Raw genomic sequence first — 20,308 nt, forward strand, 5'->3', positions numbered from 1 at the left:
CGGTGAATAATTGTTAATTATTGCCCAATACCAAAAATAACAGCTTTCTGCTAGCACACCAGACTAAAAGCTAACTGCAAGCCAAAATAGTGACATTCTGTATATTCTGACAAATACATGTACATGTAGGGTCCCCCAAAACCATAGCACCTTCTTCCCTAATTAAATGAGTATTGTTCCTTTCTCCTTTCACTTATTTACACATAATACAATCTATAGCTGTGTATAGTTTGGTTTTGGTAAAGTCAAAATTTGCCTAGGAAAAATAAATATTTCATCAGTTAATTATTGTATTGCAACATACAATGTTACTGAATTTTGAGATTAATGAACTGTGTTTCTCATTTATTACTGTTCTTCACAGTGTGAGCACTGAGAATTAAGGATAATTTTTATGTTGTGCTATCAGAAATCCTTTAAGAAATATACATGATTGTACCACAACTGGCTTTTTTTCATTAACTTTAAAATTACACCTGTCCATATTTAAGTACATTAAGTATTAGTTGTACATGCAATTAAGAGATAATATAATAATCTGATTGTTCATTTATCTCTCCCTGTCCCTGCAGCTATCTGGTACTTGTGTTAACCCTGAAAAAGGCAAAAAAGACAGATAAAATTTTGTTGATTATCATTGGCATTAATATTTATAATTCCAAAGTTATTCAAAACACTGATCTACAGATACAATGTATAGGGAAATATTTTTCCAATTTTTGGCTGGGCCAGGGACTGTGTTGAGGGATATGTTCAGAACCAAAAAAAAAAAAATCCTTTCACAGTGAGTATATCAGCACAACTGCTTTCAACCTACTGAAAACATTATTAGTGCTTTTTATAAGACCCGGCACATGTCAGGGCTTTGGTGAGTGTTTTGGTGAGCCACTGGCTAAAATTCATGAGTTCCCTTCAAAATGAGGTATCTTAAGACTCTTATGTTACTCTCTGACAGGTGCTGCTGAAAGCACTGTCTGATTAACTTCATAAAGGCTTGCATATTCTCCCCAAAACTTTTATCAGGGATGTAGCTAAGAGACACTTTGCGGGCACATCAACAAGCCCAGCTGTCTTTTCTAGCCTTAGCAGCTCTAAAAGTTTAGTAAGTCTTTGCTTTTATGAGAAATCTCAGCTGAATTCAGGTTTTCTTTCTACATTTGCTTAGTACCACAACAAGATAAACAGGTCAATTTGCACTTCTCCCACAAAATCATTACAAGTATTAATTCCAGTAATTTGTCGGGTCAGGCAGCAGATCTTGTTAGGTTTTTGCCCTCAAACCCCTCCCCTGCCCCCTCTTTTCTTGAGCAATGATAACAGTTTATTTACATTTGCTTTTACATGTAAATTGTGTACTAAATTCCTCAATAGAGGCAGAATTGCAAGGAAACAATAATTTTTACTGTTAACTTATTCTTATAAAGGAAATGTAATTATCTTCTTCTGTTCTAAGTAGCATAATGTATTTAGTTTATTTTAAGTAGCTTGTTGTCAACAAATAAAGTTATGTTTTATATCTAAAAAAGTCACAATACATTACATTTATTTAAAACTAGCTATGGTACATGTACATCCAAGCCATGCCACAGGCTATTGTGCAATATGCATATGTATGAGTGTTAAAAAAAATTGCAACGATAAAAAATAGCCTTAAAGTGCCTATGAAGTAAAAAATAATTGCTGTTTATTTTAAAGGCTTTTCAAAATAAAGAAGAATGGCGTTTTCCTTTTTGCAATATCTTTTTTCGTTTTAGAGATATTTACGTTTTTATATTATGCAAATGAGGAAAGTGATGACGTCATTAATTGTTCAACAAAAAGAAAAAGCACTGAATCAAGAATATCTCTTGGAATATTTGAGCTGTGTTCTTCAAACTTGGCACGGTCAATGTACACCACAAAAGACACAAAATGACACCTGTCGTGCCGTTGCCATGGCAACAGTTTTGCTGCAAATACCTTTTTTAATTAATACTGATATCCCCAGTTTTTGCTTAATCAAAGATGATCCACTCCCAACAAGCTAATGAGGAGAGTAAGGGTAATAGGGCATTATGTGTTTTCCAAGCTGGACCCTCTGTCCCACTTTAAAAGGTTGCAAATTGAGATATTTGGTTTATGACAGAAAGAGCCTGGAACCAAGAGGGTTGCCATGGTAACATCAAAGTATGAGCCACCTTGAACCTTTAAGGAAGGTCACTGCTGATGCCAAGTTTCAGAAATATCACCTTTATATTTTCAGAGATATCCTTGATTTTGTGATCTATCTTTCAGTGGAACAATTTATGACGTCATCACTTTCCTCATTTGCATAACACAAAAACGTGAATATCTCCTAAACGAAAGAAGATCTTTCAAAACGGTAAACGCCATTATTCTTTATTTGAAAAAGTCTTTCAAATAAACATTAATTGATTTTTACTTCATAGGCACTTTAATATACTATTACGCCCCGTCTTTCGCCTCCCCTTTTAACTCGCAAAAACATTACACCTGTTCGCACCAAATAAACACATATGGTGCATGTATTTTTTCTCCTGAAAACACTGCTTTTTATTCAGATAAAATAACTGAATGTCAATGCCCTCAAAATGTTTTTATATGTTGGTGTCAGAATGTGGGAAATGCACTCGAAAAGGCCAAAATTTGTAAAATTTTCTTGGGCAGCACCCCCCCCCCCCCCAAAAAAAAAAAACAACAAAAAAACAAGAAGGTAATGCCTTAGGTATGAAATGTTCTCCTAAGCTATCCCATGGGGTTGACTGGATTTTTCAAATACAGACACTACCCAGTGTTTGTTTGTCCATGTTGTCAGTTGCATGCATAAATGAACAGGTACATTAGAGATAAAATGAGATGCACAAGTCATTTTAGAATATGTATTAAAGACTAAATTAAAATCCCTCAGTTCCCAAGGGGTTGAATAAGTTTCATTTTTAAATTACAAAGGTCATGCTGTTCTTTCTTGTTGGTATTCTCTTAGAGGAAAACAATGGCTCCAAAACAAACAGAAAACTCTACAATTGTTTTTACACTGCGTATGTGCCATACTTTACACAAAAAAGCACAAATTATCATCTAATGAATTTTAATTGTTTTGATATCTGTACATTGGGCAACTCCTGCCACTTTTAGTATTTAACCATGGAAATCTAACCCTTGACATCAGCTTGAATTACTTCATAAGCTTCAGTAATGTAGAGTGAATAACTTGTCTGTTGTGTATTTGCTATCCTATGTTTACATTGTAATGGCTCTTGAAAAAATGAAGACGAAAGTAGTTCTCAGACAGTACCAATGAAACTGGAATTAGAGTCCAAATACATGTACTTTGGGTGACATTTCATCGATAAAAACATTTCTAAGTAAACTATTTACATTGTGAAACGCAAATCAATCTACCTCTTTCCGGAAACACCAAATTTGAGAAGAGACCTGTTTCTCGATTTAACTAAACTACAAACAGTTCAGCAAGCTAAGGGAAAGTAACCAGGCAAAATCCTCGACATTTGAGAAGCGAATGCCTACTAGTCAGTTGAAAAATGCTAGCATATGGTGCTGATTAATCATTTACTTTGAAAATTCTAAACTCCGAAGTAAGAACGTTGACAAGACAAATTTTCCATAAATGAATAAGCCTATTATTTTATAACTTAACTTTTAATACTCACATTCTCCAAAACGTCGCTCGTTTTTTTTTTCTGAACTCTCTTTGTTTTTCTCTCTCGCGATGCTCCTCGCTACTTCGTTGCCTCTTTTCAGCTCTTTTGCTGGGCTCTTTCATGCTCTCTTTGTCGTTGTTGTTCGCTACTATTCACGTCGCGGATCGCTTTTCTCCCCGAAGTTCAATTCGCTCTACTCTCGTTTGTCAACATCGACACAACAAGAGATTAGAAAAAATAAGTTTTTTTCGTGTTTGAAACTTCAGACCGGCTGAATAAACGTATTGAATCTAGAGACTGAAGTCGTTTTGAAAGCTTCTTTGCAAAATTAAAAATTGAAAATCTTTGCCCACTACATTTTCCCACCAACAAACGCGGACTCCCCGGAAGACAAACTCGTCCCCAGTCCTAATCAGGGCGGACGGACGGACGGACGGACGGAAGGTCACGTGACTACCAAACTTTTTCGGCTTGACGGGTTTCAGTTTATCTGCTTTGTCCGCATGAACCAATGGGGCTCCGCCTTCGGCGCCTTCGGCGCCGTGCGAGCTCCGCTATTAAGCTTTTTGTTTGGGATGTTGTAAGGGGAGGGCATTTCATTAAGTTTAATATAAAATTGGTTCGCTTGAAACTATGTCTATGCCTCGGGCAGCATTTTCAAGGCCGAGGTCACAGTTTTTCACTATACGGACCGACCCTAAGCCGGTAAATAACTTTTTTTTTCTCCATTTCATATCACTTTCATGATGACCTTTTCCGCACACACACACCTGACCTTTTCCGCACACACTTTTTCGCTTCGCGAATGCAGTAAACTACGACAAACTGACAGTTTCAAAGAGGAAATATTTTTATTTAAATATAGTTTTCAACTTTCTCATCTAATATAAACCGTTTTGAAATACGCTTTTGCACTTAAATGGATTTATTGTTGCACTTTAATGGATTCCTTGTAAAAAAACGACCTGTCAATCAAAATGCCGTGTGGCATCAACCGCGTTTGAAATTGCGCAGAATATAATGTCATTGAAAATTTATAATATACATCTGAAAAGCTATGGATGCACCAAGATGTAAAAGTTAATTGAACCACATACAAAAATTTGTCGGTACAAAAGTCCAACTTCAGAGTGTGTGAAAGTGTTTTTCATTCAGAATCAGAGTCAATAATAATGCGGCGTTTTTTCGGATTTTTGCCTTGCTTTGATTCATTAACAAGATTGAAGGTGAATGAACAGCCTTCTATTTTGCCAATTGTGGCGCCAGAGAACAAACCCTTCGCTGATGCTGCTCCTGGAGTTTCTGGAGGATAAACTGAAGTATTGGGCTCGGTTGTACTGACAGATGCTGTAGCTACTGCAAGCGCGTTGCTTGTCGTGGTGCTTGCGTTGTGTTCCATGTGGTCTGAGCGGCTCAGTACGAGTGACGTTTTCCGCTGGTGAGTGAGAGAAGCAGATTTGTACGAATCGAGACTCTTCAGATTTTTATGGCTGCTTAGTTGTGCCACGTAATTAGGAGGGACATCTGCATCCAGTAGACGTCCTATGGATGTTTTTCGGACTGCATGATTTGTTACGTTACCTTGCAATCCCGTTCTTTTTGCCGCCGTCTTCAGAAACTGTCCGATAGAATTCTTTCCAAACGGAGCATTCATATACCATACTGCATCGCTTTATCTTCGTTTGTGTTTAATTGCCAGGTAGAATGGTGTCTCTGGATTGTTCATCTCTGTCGGACGATGGCTTCTGAAGGCTTTGTAAAAGAAAACAGGGCAGCGTGTGTTGTTGCTTGCTTGTGCTATTGGAGAGAATGGCCGGCCAGGTCCTTCGCCACTGCGGCATTTTGATCCTCTCTCTGCGGTCCAAACCAGTTCTTCGTTGCCGGTTTCACCATTAATCTGGAGCTTTACATCACCCCACTTCAGCTTTCGACTCTCATCACGTGCTCGGAACCCGAAGTGGAGTGACAAGAGCCACCAGACGGTTCTTTGCAGGACTTCAGGGTCTTGGTCGCCAAATTCGCCTCGCTCAAACATCAAGTCTTCTTCTGCATCTGTCAAAGGACGAGCGGCTTGTGGGCGATTTCCCTTGCCAAAATCGCGTAATAACTGCCTTTTTCTTGAGGAAAGGGCATCTCGGGACAAGGAGAACTCCTTGTCTTTCAGGATATTGAGGGTTGAACCATGGTCGTTCAGATATCGTTGTAAACTTCGATGAAACGAAGTTAGTGACGTTGGCTCGTACTGGCCGCCATCTTTCTTCTTTATCTCTATGAAGAAACGGGAAATATGAAGGTTGAGGTCCTTTGCAGGTATGTTTTCAATGTTTCGCTCTTCGCCAGCTGAAGTTAGATATCGTTTCCAAACATTTATGTCATACAGAGTCTTTTTCTTCGTGTTTTCAGGCCTTTGTTCTTCGATAAAATCATGCACTTCAGCCAAGAACTGTTGCTGTTTGTCGGTCGCTTCGTTGACTTGCTTGCATTTGTCAATGTTTTCAGTGTTCACGTTCTCGTCTACCTCATCGGGATAATAAAATCCGCTCTCACTATGCCATTCAGGGCTGTCTGACTCCATGAAGTAGCGAGTTTTAGCCTATAAAAGCTTAAATTTGCGCACAAAAAACTGTTTCAATTTTCGTAAACACAAGACAAAAACTCACGAAAGCGTTACCGTGGCCCGTGGGCAGATATAGGAGAATCTTGCCCGCGCTAAGAACTAATCAGATTGCAGGATTCGTTACCGTGCCCTCGGATAAAAAAATAAAATTTGTTATTAAAAATAAAAAATAAAATAAAATAAAAATAAATTATTTGTTAAATCAAAGCAAACCATGAGCATAGGAAATAGCAAGGAAAGGGGGTAAAAATGTTCAGTACTTTGAAATTAAGTTAAAGAAAAGGAACGGAACGGAACGGGGGAAGGAGAAATGGGTGAGCTTATGTTGTGGTGGGAAAGGGGGAAGTTAAATGAAAAGAATCATAAATGGAATTAGGGTGGGTATTTTATCATGTGTATAATTTCTGCTCATAAGTATTGATCACCATGTTTTTTTCTCTCTTTTTCTTCTTCTTTTTCTGCCATTTAGGTAGAGCCATTCATTGTAATGGAGGTCAAAATAAAACCAGGTATCTCTTTTGGATGTAAGATTGTTTGTAACAAAATCTAGCTGTCTTGCTCTTTTTCTTCCTTTCCTGTAATCGGCCCAGTGTTGGGAGGTGGGAATCCATTTGGATTTCTGGCGGGGTGGGCATATAGGTGTGATGACCAGCGTTTGGAACTAGAGCCAGCATTAGGGTTGGGGGTATCAAGGCTATAAACTCTTTGACTTAAGGGTGATATATAGTGTTTATGAAAATAATTATTTCGGTTTGTTTGGGGATGGGGGTTCTGGGGCCACTGTATCTTATATGTCTACTAATTTGTTTTCGTTTTCTGCTTTAGATTTGAAAAAAAAAATTATTTAAAAAAAAAATAATGCAATATGAATGGTGAAACATTCCCAGTAATTTTAATTTGCATTGTTTTCTCTTTTTCTCCGTTTAGGTATCGCCATTCCTCGTGGTGAACGTCAAAATAGAACCATGTGCTGCTTTTAGGGGAAACAGGGAGAGCGATGCAAGACAGGATAAAAGAACACGACAGAGACATAAGGCTTGCTCATACACAAAACTCCGCAGTTTCGGAGCACGCAAACGAAACGGGGCATATTCCTTTATTGAATCAAGTCAAGTTTATCGATCGTAACCCTCACCGATACACACGCAGGGTCAAAGAGGCTATCCAAATAAGACTTCATTCTAATAACATCAATAGAGATAGCGGAATTGAAATTTCTGAAGCATGGATACCTACGATCAGAAAGCATAGCAGCCGTTCAACTACAAAGCGGACCTATGAGGGAACACCATCTGTTAGTCACAATAATAATGAGGATCGAAATGCACCAATCACAGCGAACCAACGTGCATAAATAGCGACGCGTAAACAATCGACCTCATCGCCTGATGAAGACTAGCAGTATTGCAGTCGAAACGTCGCGATCAACATCTCAAAGCGATTCTATCGTGAGACAAACGAATAAACGTTCATTACCTATCTTACACTACGATGAACAATATTCACATCTTTAATGACATGTTTGAGTGGAGTTTGCAACGGTGCCACTGCTCTAGCCTGTTCCAGGCTCTCATCGATCGGTAGTTATGGGAGAGCGCTTCAACTACCGAGAGCCTGGAACAGACTAATATATAGATTTAGGCAAGCCTAAAAGCGGAGCTTCCCTTAAATTTATTTAATTTTTGCTGGAGTTACAATGTTTTCATTTTGATAAATATGCGGTCAAAGCTTTTATGTATACACTGGCCCATAGGTGCAAGACAAATATAAATCCATCATAATCTCGAGGCAGAACAACTAATGGACAAAAAATTAATTAAGAGTTTATTCTCTCCTTTCTAAAGAATAGTAAATAATTTTACGATCCTCTTATCGTTTTGCTTTAATAAAACTCATGGCCTAAAAATTAATTAAGAGTTTATTGTCTGCTTTCTAAGAATAGAAAAAAGCAGGCATATTCCCGTCTTACTTTTCTTTCTGTATTTGTCTTAACATCGGCGTACTGAAAAGGGTTGCTCAGTCACGTACGCAAATTTTAAACTTATCTTTTATTTTTTACCGTGTGCAAAATTTAAACAAATTTAAACGTACACTAAATCATCTCTATTCAGTGTAATTATTCAGTGTAAAAGTGGACTACACTAAAGCAAAAAAAATGTTTGAACTACTTTAAAAAATATGAGTCCGTTTATATTTTTCACCTCGCGCTCGAGCCTGAGATGGGGTAAACATGTTTTTCAGAGCCAGTTTAGTTTAAATAAATTTATTTTGTTCGAGCTTTTTGCTTTGTCGTCGTTTAGCACTTCGAAAAACGTCACTTATACTGTATGAATTTCTTCCGCCGAGAAAATGTAGGCTGAAAGTCGGAATAAACTCACAGCAATAAGAAATAAACTCTCACGGCAAGGGATTGGAATTCGACTTAATTGACGGCCAAAGAAAATCAACTTACGGCAATAGATAATGGGTAAATCCATAGCAAATAAAACCAACTCAGGGGAACAAAAAAATGAACTGACATGTAAGCGTAAGCTTAAATGTACTACAAGTTACAGTTAAAGCGACTTAAAGGGGCAAAGTATATTGCTTAAGTTAAGGAAAGATCTAAACTTTACCGACACAGAATCTATCGAAACTGCGCTTAGAAAGTAAGCTTAAGTTTATAAACTTCATGAAATTTTCTGTCATAAAATCAGGCTCAGCAATTCAGTACAGGTTATTACCTTGCATCAGGTTCCTGTATCTTTCTTCAGCGGACTTGATGCATGCAGTGTTTAGCTTCGGTTTTACACGATCATTGCTAAAGTTGTTGTATTCTTGATGTTGACGGCCGAAGATTCATCCGCAAACAACAGAAACTAGCAAACTGGACGTGCACAAGGAATATCATTCGCAATTATTCCGGATCTCATCGTACACCTCTTTCTTTATCTACAATTTCACGGAATATAGGTGACTTTTGAGGACATCGTGCGAGAAATATTACGGTAAGAAAGTTCTCGATTCTCTGTCGTTCTTTTTTATACTCTCGGTTTCATTCAGCCTACACACCGCGCGGTGTTCAGCCTTGAACACCGCGCAAGACATTTTCCCGCGTTTTCATAACATTACTTCGTTTAGATCAAACTGAAACGTCCACATTATCCAGTCGATAGGAGATAACGTCAATTGCTCGTTTTACGGTTACGAAAAATGCGACCAGAGACCAATAAATTGAATTTAACCGTGTAGCGATCGGACGAGAGCCATCGAGCCATATTGTTTTTTTTTTGGCGTAAAGGCTTCGATACATAACACTCACACATGAAAAAAGACTAACAAAAAAGAGCAGTTGGATAATAAACCTCTCAGATATTTTGCTGTGTAGTATCGCTGTGTAATTTTACCCCTTGTGTACATTTTGTCTTGCCTTGCGAGCTTTATTTGCTGTTTGTAATTTCCTTACTTTTCTTTAGCCACGCGCGGGCAACCTCGTCCCCAGGCCTAATCCGTGCGTACGGGTGTACGTACGTACGGACGTAGGCGACTCCCAAAATTTCTCGGTTCGATAGGATACCATTTGCCTGCCTATGGATGCTCTGCTTGCGCGCCTTCGGCGCGTGGGAGCTCCGCTACTAATAATAACTTAATTATAATATAATTTGACAATGAAGATGGAGTATTCAACATGACACTTATCAACCTAGTAAAATGGCCCAGCTCACAGCGAGTCTCTCGTAGCTCAGTTGGTTTGTGTGCCCAACCGGTATCTGGGAGGCCATGGGTTCGATTCCCGTCGGGGACTCAGAATTTTTATTTGTCCCATGCTCGTGTCATGTTGAATACTACATCTTCATTATTTATTACCGAGCTTAAAATTTACCATCTTTATTATTCACTAATTCTGCTAATTTGACAATGTTTACTCTTTCCGCATGTTTTACAATCTTTTTTCAGTGGCATTTGCTTTCATTTTCCATTTACGCTTTGCTTTACGTACCTTGGATTTGAGAACTGGAAACGAAATTGCCTGTTTTGCTGAGAATTTTCATCTTTAAATTGAGGTATTAATAAAGTGTTTGTTTTGCCGGTTATCAGTATGTTTACAAATGTCACAGCATTTGGGAACTGACGCAAATTGTATCAGTTTAACAGCATGGAGCCTTAAAGTCATGAATTCAGAGTATATATGCATGAAACAAAAGTTTAACTTCGTCTTATATTTCTCCTGGATTTGAATTCAGCGCTGCAACCAAAAAGAAAACAAATGGGATCGTTTTGAAGATTCAGTCAATGTTATAGGACTTTCTAAAATCTGTTAAGGCTGTGAGCTCACAGCGATTATTGGCATTATACCGGCACTGCATCCACGAAAATTGGCTAAAGTTGAAAATTATATTTTAAATGTTATCGAAGATAAGAGAAAAACGAATATAAACAAAAAACACGGTTGTCGCGTGGCTAGTTGTTAATATTCAGTATCAGTCTGTTTACTCTACAGCGTAAATGTGTCAGTATAAATGTTTTCATGAACCTTTTTTATAAGCTTCATGTAGCTCAACCCTTGCTTACTGAGTAGGACTTGAATGAAATCGCCGAATTTATTTGCAACAATAGATTTACGACAATACTTTTCGTTTGGTTTTGAGCGGCAAAAAATCTCTCACGACAGCTTCTTCGAAGCTTCTGACGAGACGCAGGATTGAATAAACAGAAAAGCAAAGTTTGACTACAACTTTGACATTTTAGTGAAAGACATAGCGTAAAACGAATACTATTATCAATTTACAATTTAGATGTAAAGCGTGATTTCAAGTTGATTGCCCATGTTTCTTGACTTTGGTCGTTTAATTTGGTTTTACTTTCGCGCGCACCACACTTTTTTTTCGGGATTACATGTGCGCGCAATCAGATACTGTCAACCTTGCTCCGGCTTCCGCGATCTAGCGTTTGCGCCAAAATAAACACATTGTTAATAAGCAATGTTATTTTGGAATCCGGCAAAAAATCCTCGCGAAGAATGAATCCGTCGATATTTCATCAAAAATAGAACTCTCATTTAGTTAAGCGTCCAAAAATTGTTTTCTTATTGAATGTGCTAAAGATATTTTTGTCGAGTGAACGCTCAAGATCAGTATGTCTATAAATAATACGAAAACTTTCTTGTTGTATTCTTAAAACAACAATGACCTCATTAATCCATAGTTGCTTTTTCAGTTATGGAGAAATTACAGTTTCGTCCTCAACTTTTCTTCCCGAAGATACTTTACAGAGATCGTTAATAATGTTGAATGGCTTGTTTCGTTGTGAAGATTTGGTTCGTGTTTCCGTCATAGGTGACATCGCTTCGTCGCGCAGTTTCTATTAAGGTACGTAGCTTTTTATTGATTAGCCGAAATTAAAACTACAAGGGCACCCCTTTACATCACACTGTAAGATTATTTCATTACAGTTTGGTTGTCCATTTTCAGAAGAGAACGAAAACCAACAAAAGCGGTTTCTCTGAATAACGTCTATATATTCCAAGTCATACAGTTTTCTGAATGATGACGAAAGGCTTATCTGAGAACCTTTCTGTGTTGGAATTTAATTTGTGTTCGCATATAAGTATTTGATGAATTATGAATAATAGGTTTGTGATACAGCACAAATGTACCAGTAGTCGCCAGTGTAAGAAGGTCAAATTTAAGTTGGCGTATCATCGCAACTACAATGGAACCTCCGAACCTCTACATAACCATGTTTTCGGTAAAATAAATTATTTTTCGCCCCAGTAATAATAAAATATTTTGAAAAGAACCCCGATATAACGAAACCTCGTTTGAGCAAACGTATTTTGCCAGAAAAGACCTTTGGCCCTTAGTTGTATCATCACATTTGCACTGTAATTTTCGGACACTCATTTAAAAGTCAGTGTTTAACCTGTATACTAAAAAGAACAAATTGTGTATCGCCACACAGCTACGATTTTAATAAACTACATAGGCCTTTCGACCATAACGGTCCTCTTCAGTGTAGTAACATTTGAAATGGCAACGACCAGTAACATGATATTACAGTACAGGTAGGGTGTGTCGAGATATTTATAAAATTATTTAACGCCGGTGCGTAATGCACACGGATCAACCCTATTAAGGCCATCAGGTTCACTAGTGCGCAACTTACTTATCCAAATGGACTCTAACTCATTTAACCTGCGCCGTTGAAAATCTTCTATAAACAATAATCGGGGAACTACTATCATCCGGGAAGTATCGAAACAGTGTAGGCGAAAAAACGTACGAGAGCAAGATTAATTTTAGGAACTATATCAGGGACAGAAATATTCATTTTTGATGTTTCAGAAAACCAGAAATATCTTAAATTAGAATTCAGAATTTTACGGATGTTTACTGACATAGCGCAATCGCTGAAGGTAGAGATTTCAATCGCGGATCTTGTAACGATACTGTGAGTTTCCTTGAACGTACAATCATCAATTTTAGTTCAACTGAAATCATTTCTGTAACAAAAATTTTCGAGCGACCTATTTTATTGAGCCTACATTTACTTCAAACTAGCTATCTCGTTGAGATATGAAGCTAAGTGCATGACCACTAGAGACACATTTATTTTTTTTAAATTATTTTTTTTCTAAGTAACCAAGGAATTGCGCATAATTATGTTAATATCGATTTAATCAAACACATCAATTCGGTTCCTGTTTGTTTTGACGATGGTTTTCGCCAATTTTGTAGACAGTTCCTTCTATCATATTGTGCTAAACGGAAGAATCTATATTTTTTTTATTTTCGATCATCTTATTACTTTTTTACCATTTTAGCAAATAAACGACTATTCTTTAGTTCTTCATTATTTTACTAATATTAACAGACCAACAAACTTTCTTGGGGAACGAACTTTCACTTTTTTCTGTATTGATTCAACATTAGCGATCGAAGTTAATTTAATGGATGCGTTAACACAAATGCATGGTTAAATAAACTTCCCTCCAATGCAAAACAAAGTCACGCAATATACTGTGAAGTTAGCAAAAAAATATTTACTTTTTAGTGGGTAACAATAATCATTCTGTACAGGCCGTTACATCCACTGCTTCAAGCTACTTCGTTACAACGGAAACAGTTTCATTTGCGTGGAAACGAGGTGCGGTTTGACTGAACGTCCAATTAATTCCGTAACTATTACTAAGCCATAAAAAATTATTTCACTGTCAGTTTAATTCGCTGGGTCACGAGTGACTGCTATTACATTTTTGACCATTTTGATGTCACGCCATGTCAGTATCAGGAAATTGATTAATACAAATCAGCCAATGTACTGTTTACATGGCAACCACGGCGGTTTTTTACGATGATATCATAAAGAGCTTCCTTATTTTTTGAAAGCTGACAAACATTACCTTTGTTATACATGGCTGTGGACTTTATGGAAAAGTATTCGCTCCAGAGCAACGTGTCTCCAAAACTAATAACGGTATTAAAGTGTGAGAGTATAGAATATATTTACCATCGAACTTAGAGGGGAAGGGTTGCTGTTGACAACTTTTTCGCTGAAATTAATTCCATTTAAAACACAGTGATTCGTTTGCTATTAGTGTGGAAAGAATCCTACTAATATGTAAAGACTGCAATCTGACCAAATCAACTGTAATATCTTTAGGGATTCAAAACAACTACCTACGTGTTCCTTGACATGCCTTGAGGTATATTCCCCACTCCCCTGATCTTCTTTTCCTACCCTTCTATCCCTCGGTCATTTGTTGTGTGTACTTTCAAAAACAATAGAACAGCAAATAATGTGCGAGATTTTTCGAGTTTTCCAAGACAATAGGATAATTCATTCAAAGTGATGTTCTTCTCCGAAGACCTTTGTCATTCCCTCAAGTTTCTGTTAAAGAAAGGACTTCGAAGACTTTCAGGATGACTTTTTTCTTGGTTAAGATTTTTATCTTCGCATCGGTGATATTGCTTTCTCAAGCAGAAGAAACTTCTTCAAAGGTATGATTTTCTTCATTTTCTTCTATGTTTTTTTGTCTAAGCTTTTGTCTAGCTTTCTTTCACCCTAAAACTGGATCACGTGAACTTTAGGTTCAAATCGAAAAAATATATCGCAACGCGAAAAGAGAAGTTTTGATCAGTCCCCCGCATTTCTCTGCAAAAAAAGATATTTGTGTTATTAGTTTTATCAGCTAAAAAGGTCTCAAGAAGAGAATTTTTCTGCTTCGGTTGTGCATTCAGCTGAAAGAGAGAAAGATAAAATTAAGATAATCCTAGTATAAATTCTGTATTGTACGGATTACAGAGTCATCATCTCGATAAATCATCCAACGTTTATCTTGTGAGTAAAAGTAAAATATAATAATATTTGAATTTTAGGGATCATTTCTGGCGCCATTTTAGGATTTTCAGTGTTTGTAGCGTAGAATTCATGTTACTCTTTATTTGCTTCCTTCAGTTAACTTTCTTGATGAGGTTTTGTTTCTAGTTAAGTTATTTCGTTTTGCCGGAGGCATTTAAAGTTCAGAAAACGCTTTTCAAAAAAAAGAAAAACACTTAAAATCCGAAAACTTTTTCTTTTGCTCAATTTTGTAAAATCACGTTTCCTCTCAAAGAATAGTGATGTAAAATTTGTAACAAGTAAGGACATGAAATGCATTGTTTATTCGGGAGAGAGGAAAGGGGGGGGGGGGGGGTGGTGATCGTCCTGTTTGTTGTTTGGCGTGTTGACCCAGGGTCCTCTCCTTCCCCCTGAAGACAAAAAGATGGACACAAACAAAAAAGCCTAATAAAAAACTTCGCAAATCTTATAAAAATACTCAAACATGTTTCTATTTGTATTGGTATAAAAATAGCTTGTTATTTTTTTTTTCATCTGCGCATTTTTGTTTCTTACTAGTGTAGAAAGAATCCTACCGAAATGTAAAAACCGCAATCAGACTAAATCAGTTGTTAATTTTTTAGGGATTCAAAACAACTACCTTTTAATCATTTGTGTTCCTTGACATGTCTTGAGGTATATTCCTCACTCCCCTGACATTCTATTCCTACCCTTCTATCCCTCAGTCATTTGTTGTGTACTTTCTAAAGCAATAGGACTGCAAATATTGTACGAGATTTTTCGAGTTTTCCAAGACAATAGGATAATTCATTCAAAGTGATGTTCTTCTCCGGAAACCTTCGTCATTCCCTCGAGTTTCTGTTAAGGAAAGGACTTCAAAGATAACTTTTAGGATGACTTTTTTCTTGGTTAAGATTTCTCTCATCGCATCAGTGATATTGCTGTCTCAAGCAGAAGAAACTTCTTCAAAGGTATGATTTTCTTCATATTGTGCGTTTTGCTATTTTTTTTTTTGTCCAACAAAATTGTGCAAAAGGATTCGCATCGCAAGCTTTCTTTCACACATGAAACTGGAGCACAAAAATTCAATGGTTTAATTGTTAAAGAAGAAGATAAATGAGGCGCAACGTGAAATTTGGGTTCAAATCGAATCAAAATATAGTAACGTGAAAAGAGAAGTTTTGATAAGTCCCCGTCATTTTTCTGCTTATAAAATAAATGTGTGTTATTAGTTTTATCAGCTAAAATGTCCCAAGAAGAGAGTATTTTAGCTTAGGTTGTGCATTCAGCTGAAAATTAGAAAGATAGATGGAAAGAAAGATGGCAGTTATTCTAGTAGACTTTCTGTATTGTACAAAGTTCAGAATCATCACTCGATAAAACATCCACCTTTTTATCTTGCGAGTAATAGTTAATAAAACTGAAATATGGATTAATGGGATCATTCCTGGCGCCGTTTCAGAGTTTGTAGTCTTGAATGCTTGTTTTTTCTTATTCCCTTCCTTTAGATAACTTTCTTGACAAGATTTTCTTTTTATATGGTTTTGTGGCGTTTATATTTCAGAAAACAATTCTTTACAGAAAGAAAAATACCGTAACCGAAATCACAAAATGTCTCCTTTGCTTAATTTTATCAAGGCATGTTTCCTCGCCAAGAATTGCGAAGTAATATTTGTAACAAGTCAGAACATGAAATAGACTGTTTACACGGTAGGAGGGGGGGGGGGGTGAGGGGGCATCCTATTTGTTGTTTGGCGTATTGACCCAGGTTCTTCTCCTCCCCCTGCAAACAGGAAGATGGATACAACAAAGCTTAATAAAATAACATCACAAATCTTAGATGTGTTTCACTGTATATATCGTATATTTTAAATAGCTTGTTCTTTTTTCACCTGCGCATTTTTCAATCTAGGCAATGACTTCGTTTTAAGTCCTCAGACTTTTAGGTTAGCATCTCAATGAAATTTTCATGACTAGTTTGGACGATAACTCTTGCTGACTAAGTTAGCATCAAATTAACTAATTAGTGTCCCAGTTTTGTGACGACTAAGAAGACAGTTGGAAATGTTCCCGCTTTCAAAGACTTAATGTGACACGACATTAATTACTATATTTCAAGAACTACTAGTGAAAAGTAATTTATACTATTAAAATTTTGTTTTAAAACGTTCATGGGCACACATATTTGTTTTAACCTACAACGCGTAAGTTTTCCTTCTAAAGTACTGAAAACAGCCATGTTGCTTCCTTGTGTGACACAGTTTCCCTAATCATTAGCTGACAATATTGGTCAGGTGTCATTCGATTTATAATCTAATTGTTTACATGAAGATCTTGCCAATCACAATTACGAATGTTTTATCAATTTCATTGCCATAACGTCAAACCTGTAGTATTTAAGTAACACCTGACAGGCGTTGTTTTCTTTAGCTTTCTTCCTCATAGTGGCTCACTGTTTTGTCAAACAGTTTCGTTGCTGTCTCCATTGTTTGGAAGCTCTTTCACGAAAAACATAACCTGAAACCCTTAACCCCTAATATAAACGTTGGTTTTATGATGATGTTTCCTCAATTTTTTGCTTAGGCACTTCATTGAATAGGGGAGGGCGTAGGTCTAAAATACTGCCCTGTTGTGTCAAAATAAATCTCAATTTAATGATTATGATCGCTTTTGCATAGCAAATTTTCAATATTTTTGTTTCAATTTTAAGAGACGAAAATGTTTAGAGTACATTGGAAAAAAATTATTTGTTTGAAAATTCAAGTTAATTTATATTACTTGACCGAATGAGATGGATTTTTAGTATAACTTGATACAATTAGAAAAAAATGTTATGATGCCTTTTGTAATTCAAGTGCTGTTAATCTCTGTGATAATACACTACGAATGTATTTTAAACTTTTCAATTTAATTTTTACACATGATATCATGATGTCATATCTGAATCATACAGGCCGGCCATGCGAATTACCGAAATGATCACCAAACAGACATTGTCTTGAAACAGCTAGTATTGTACGAAATGTGTAGAAACCATGAAGACAATTTATATATTGAATGGCTTCGGGTACAGTGTAAAAGAGAACTTATGAAGTAGCCTTATTAAAGTGCTATGTCAACAAGATACACTTGTATTTAGACAGGTCAATTTTCAGAAACCAGTTTGGCTCAATATACATGAGTCCTTTATTTTTATAAAATTGTTTTGAGATTTGAGGAATAATTTCTGTGCAATTGTACAGGTTGATACCGGCCCTAGTACCGGCCCTATGCCCACTTAGGGCTTTGGCCATAAGTAAGTAAGTAAGTACAGGTTGATACGCATTTTGACTTAAAACGAGGTTAATTTCTGTCACGAAAAAAAAATAGGAATTAAGTTTCATCAGAATAAATTTCATTGGCCGGGGCAAAAAAAAATTCTGGAAAGAAGCATACCGGTAGTCTCTCTTGGCTTTGGCGTTACTCAAGCTAGAAGCTTTCAAAGTTTGCTCACTCAAGCAACAGTTGTTAAAAGCATCTCCATTTGAGGAAGTCAACCTACTACAGGAACATTTTTTCTATTTTTAAAGAGGGGCATGAAGGAGTAAACTGGTAAATGGGATTTGGGCAAATTTTCACTGGGAAAATGGTATTTGGGTATGTGGTTTGGAATAAGGCTCGATTTCCAGCCGTTTTGTGAGCCCTCGTACCTTGCGCATGCCCCACACCAAACGTTCGTTGGGAGGAGGATGACACACCGGACTCCCAGAACGGCTGGAAATCGAGCCTTACTGGGAATCTGAAACAAAAAACAATGGAACAGGGACTGGGATTTGGGCGGTCGGGAATATAATAGGCTTGGAAATGGGATTTGGGCAAAATTTGGGCTGGGAAATGGGATTTTAAACACTGCCCCCCCCCCCCCCCCTCCTCTACAGGACCCTCTTTGAAGCTTAGGAGGTTGCATCTTTTTAATGATACTAAATTTCTTGATATTACGCAACAAAATATTAAACCGCGCTCAAACAAAAAAATTTTGTTTGAACTTTAGTGCAAAACGTAATATTTCAATATGTCCATCCAATGACATTATCTTTTTCCATAATGCCGTTAAATTTCCATGGTGTCTTTCTTGTACATCCTCATCAAATGTTGCAAAACAAAAAATAACTTGACCTCTAATTACAAAAAAAAAATATTTCTCCTGCATTTAGCAATTCTGTGAATTTGGCAGACGTTAGTTTTTAGTTTGAACGATCCATCAGTCACTGAAAACACATAGCTCTTGCTACTTATGAAACACGCGTAAACAATGTAACCGGTTATTAAGGAAGAATTTAAGGGAGTCAAATTTCTTAACCTTTTATTGAAAGGCCAAAAAGTGGGAAAATTTACCCCAATTATTCACAATTCACTCACCAAGCGTCCTTTCTCTCTCTTTCTTATTTTTCAGTTTCATAGCATCACTGATGAAAACCACCAACCAGGCAAGCAGTTTTCACTTCAGAAAAGAAGTATTTATACCAACCCTTTGTTAGGTAAGCCGCCTGAGAGTGCAGATCTGATTTTCTGAACTTCAGGTTATATGTAGCAATTTGTGAACACATAATATCAGACTGCAACCTTTTACTTGACCTAGGAATCTTCATGTAAATTAGATATTTGCCTTACCTTACATTTTATATGCAGTGAACGTAAAATGTATACCTGCAGTCAGTTTTTCAATTCTGCTTCGTTTTAGTTTTTCTCACTGCTCACTTAACAGTAGTTTTAGAAAAGCCTTCATAATAGAATGATGATGTTAACATTTTCTTAACTAGAATTATTACGACAGTGATATATAATAGAAAAAAACGAGGTAAATACTATTTCAACTTCATCATAGTAATTATTTTCAACCATAATCTCAGACAATTCGTTATTATGTGATATATATTTTTTATGCTATGGAAATAAGTTCACATATGATTGCTACTTAAAGAAAATCAGCGTAATCTGAGACTTTTTTTTGGTAAAGCTAGCTTTTTGTTTTACTTTAAAGTAAAGAAATATTGTTTCACAGTTTTTGTCAATTTATTTCAATGATACCAATAAGAAGCAATATTTTTTTCAGTTTACCGCTGTGCCCTTCCTCTTGGTTTGGAAAATGGTCACGTGCCAGATGGCGCATTTTCTGCTTCTTCCAGTCACAGTGGCAAATATGGTCCAGCACGTTCGAGATTAAACATACATTCTGATAGCAAAGGATATGGAGCTTGGGGAGCAAAAACCAATGACGGCAAACAATGGCTACAAATAGACTTTGGGGAGCTGGTACACGTGACTAAAGTGGCCACACAAGGACAGCAAGGCGCTAACCATTGGGTAACGAAGTACACTCTCTCTTACAGTGTGGACGGGATGCACTGGGCTGAGTACAAGGAAAACAGTGTAACATGGGTAAGGAAAAATCGCTTTTAATAATATAACTCTTTAAGTTTATTTAAATGAGCTTGCTACGCACCAAGTCTACCTATAAGAGAAATTTACATAAAATTAAAATTTCTTGAAATAGTTTAATAGTTGTGGTTTTAGAAAAAATGGTAATTTTTGCTAGTGCAAAGATTTTAAAATTAGAACAGACGTCTCACCATGAACTAAGAATGAATGTCTCGCCATGAGCTGAAACAGAAGTCTCACCATTTACTAGAACAGGCGTGTGACCTTGAAACATTTAGGAGCTAAATTTAAA

At 36.7% G+C, this 20,308-nt stretch overlaps 1 pseudogene across 1 annotated transcript in view; it reads left to right on the forward strand.

Annotated features, from left to right (window-relative positions):
• Nucleotides 1-14,156: 14,156 nt before the first annotated feature.
• The window catches only part of LOC144648536 (uncharacterized), a 49,076-nt pseudogene continuing 42,924 nt past the window's right edge, over nucleotides 14,157-20,308 (forward strand). Inside the window, exons 1-3 of the transcript XR_013569707.1 lie at nucleotides 14,157-14,258; nucleotides 19,031-19,115; nucleotides 19,691-20,016. The product of XR_013569707.1 is annotated as an uncharacterized LOC144648536 (transcript). The remainder of the gene's footprint in view (nucleotides 14,259-19,030; nucleotides 19,116-19,690; nucleotides 20,017-20,308) is intronic.

Source organism: Oculina patagonica, chromosome 4 (assembly GCF_052425735.1).
Source record: "Oculina patagonica isolate OP01 chromosome 4, crgOcupat, whole genome shotgun sequence".
NCBI lineage: Eukaryota > Metazoa > Cnidaria > Anthozoa > Scleractinia > Oculinidae > Oculina > Oculina patagonica.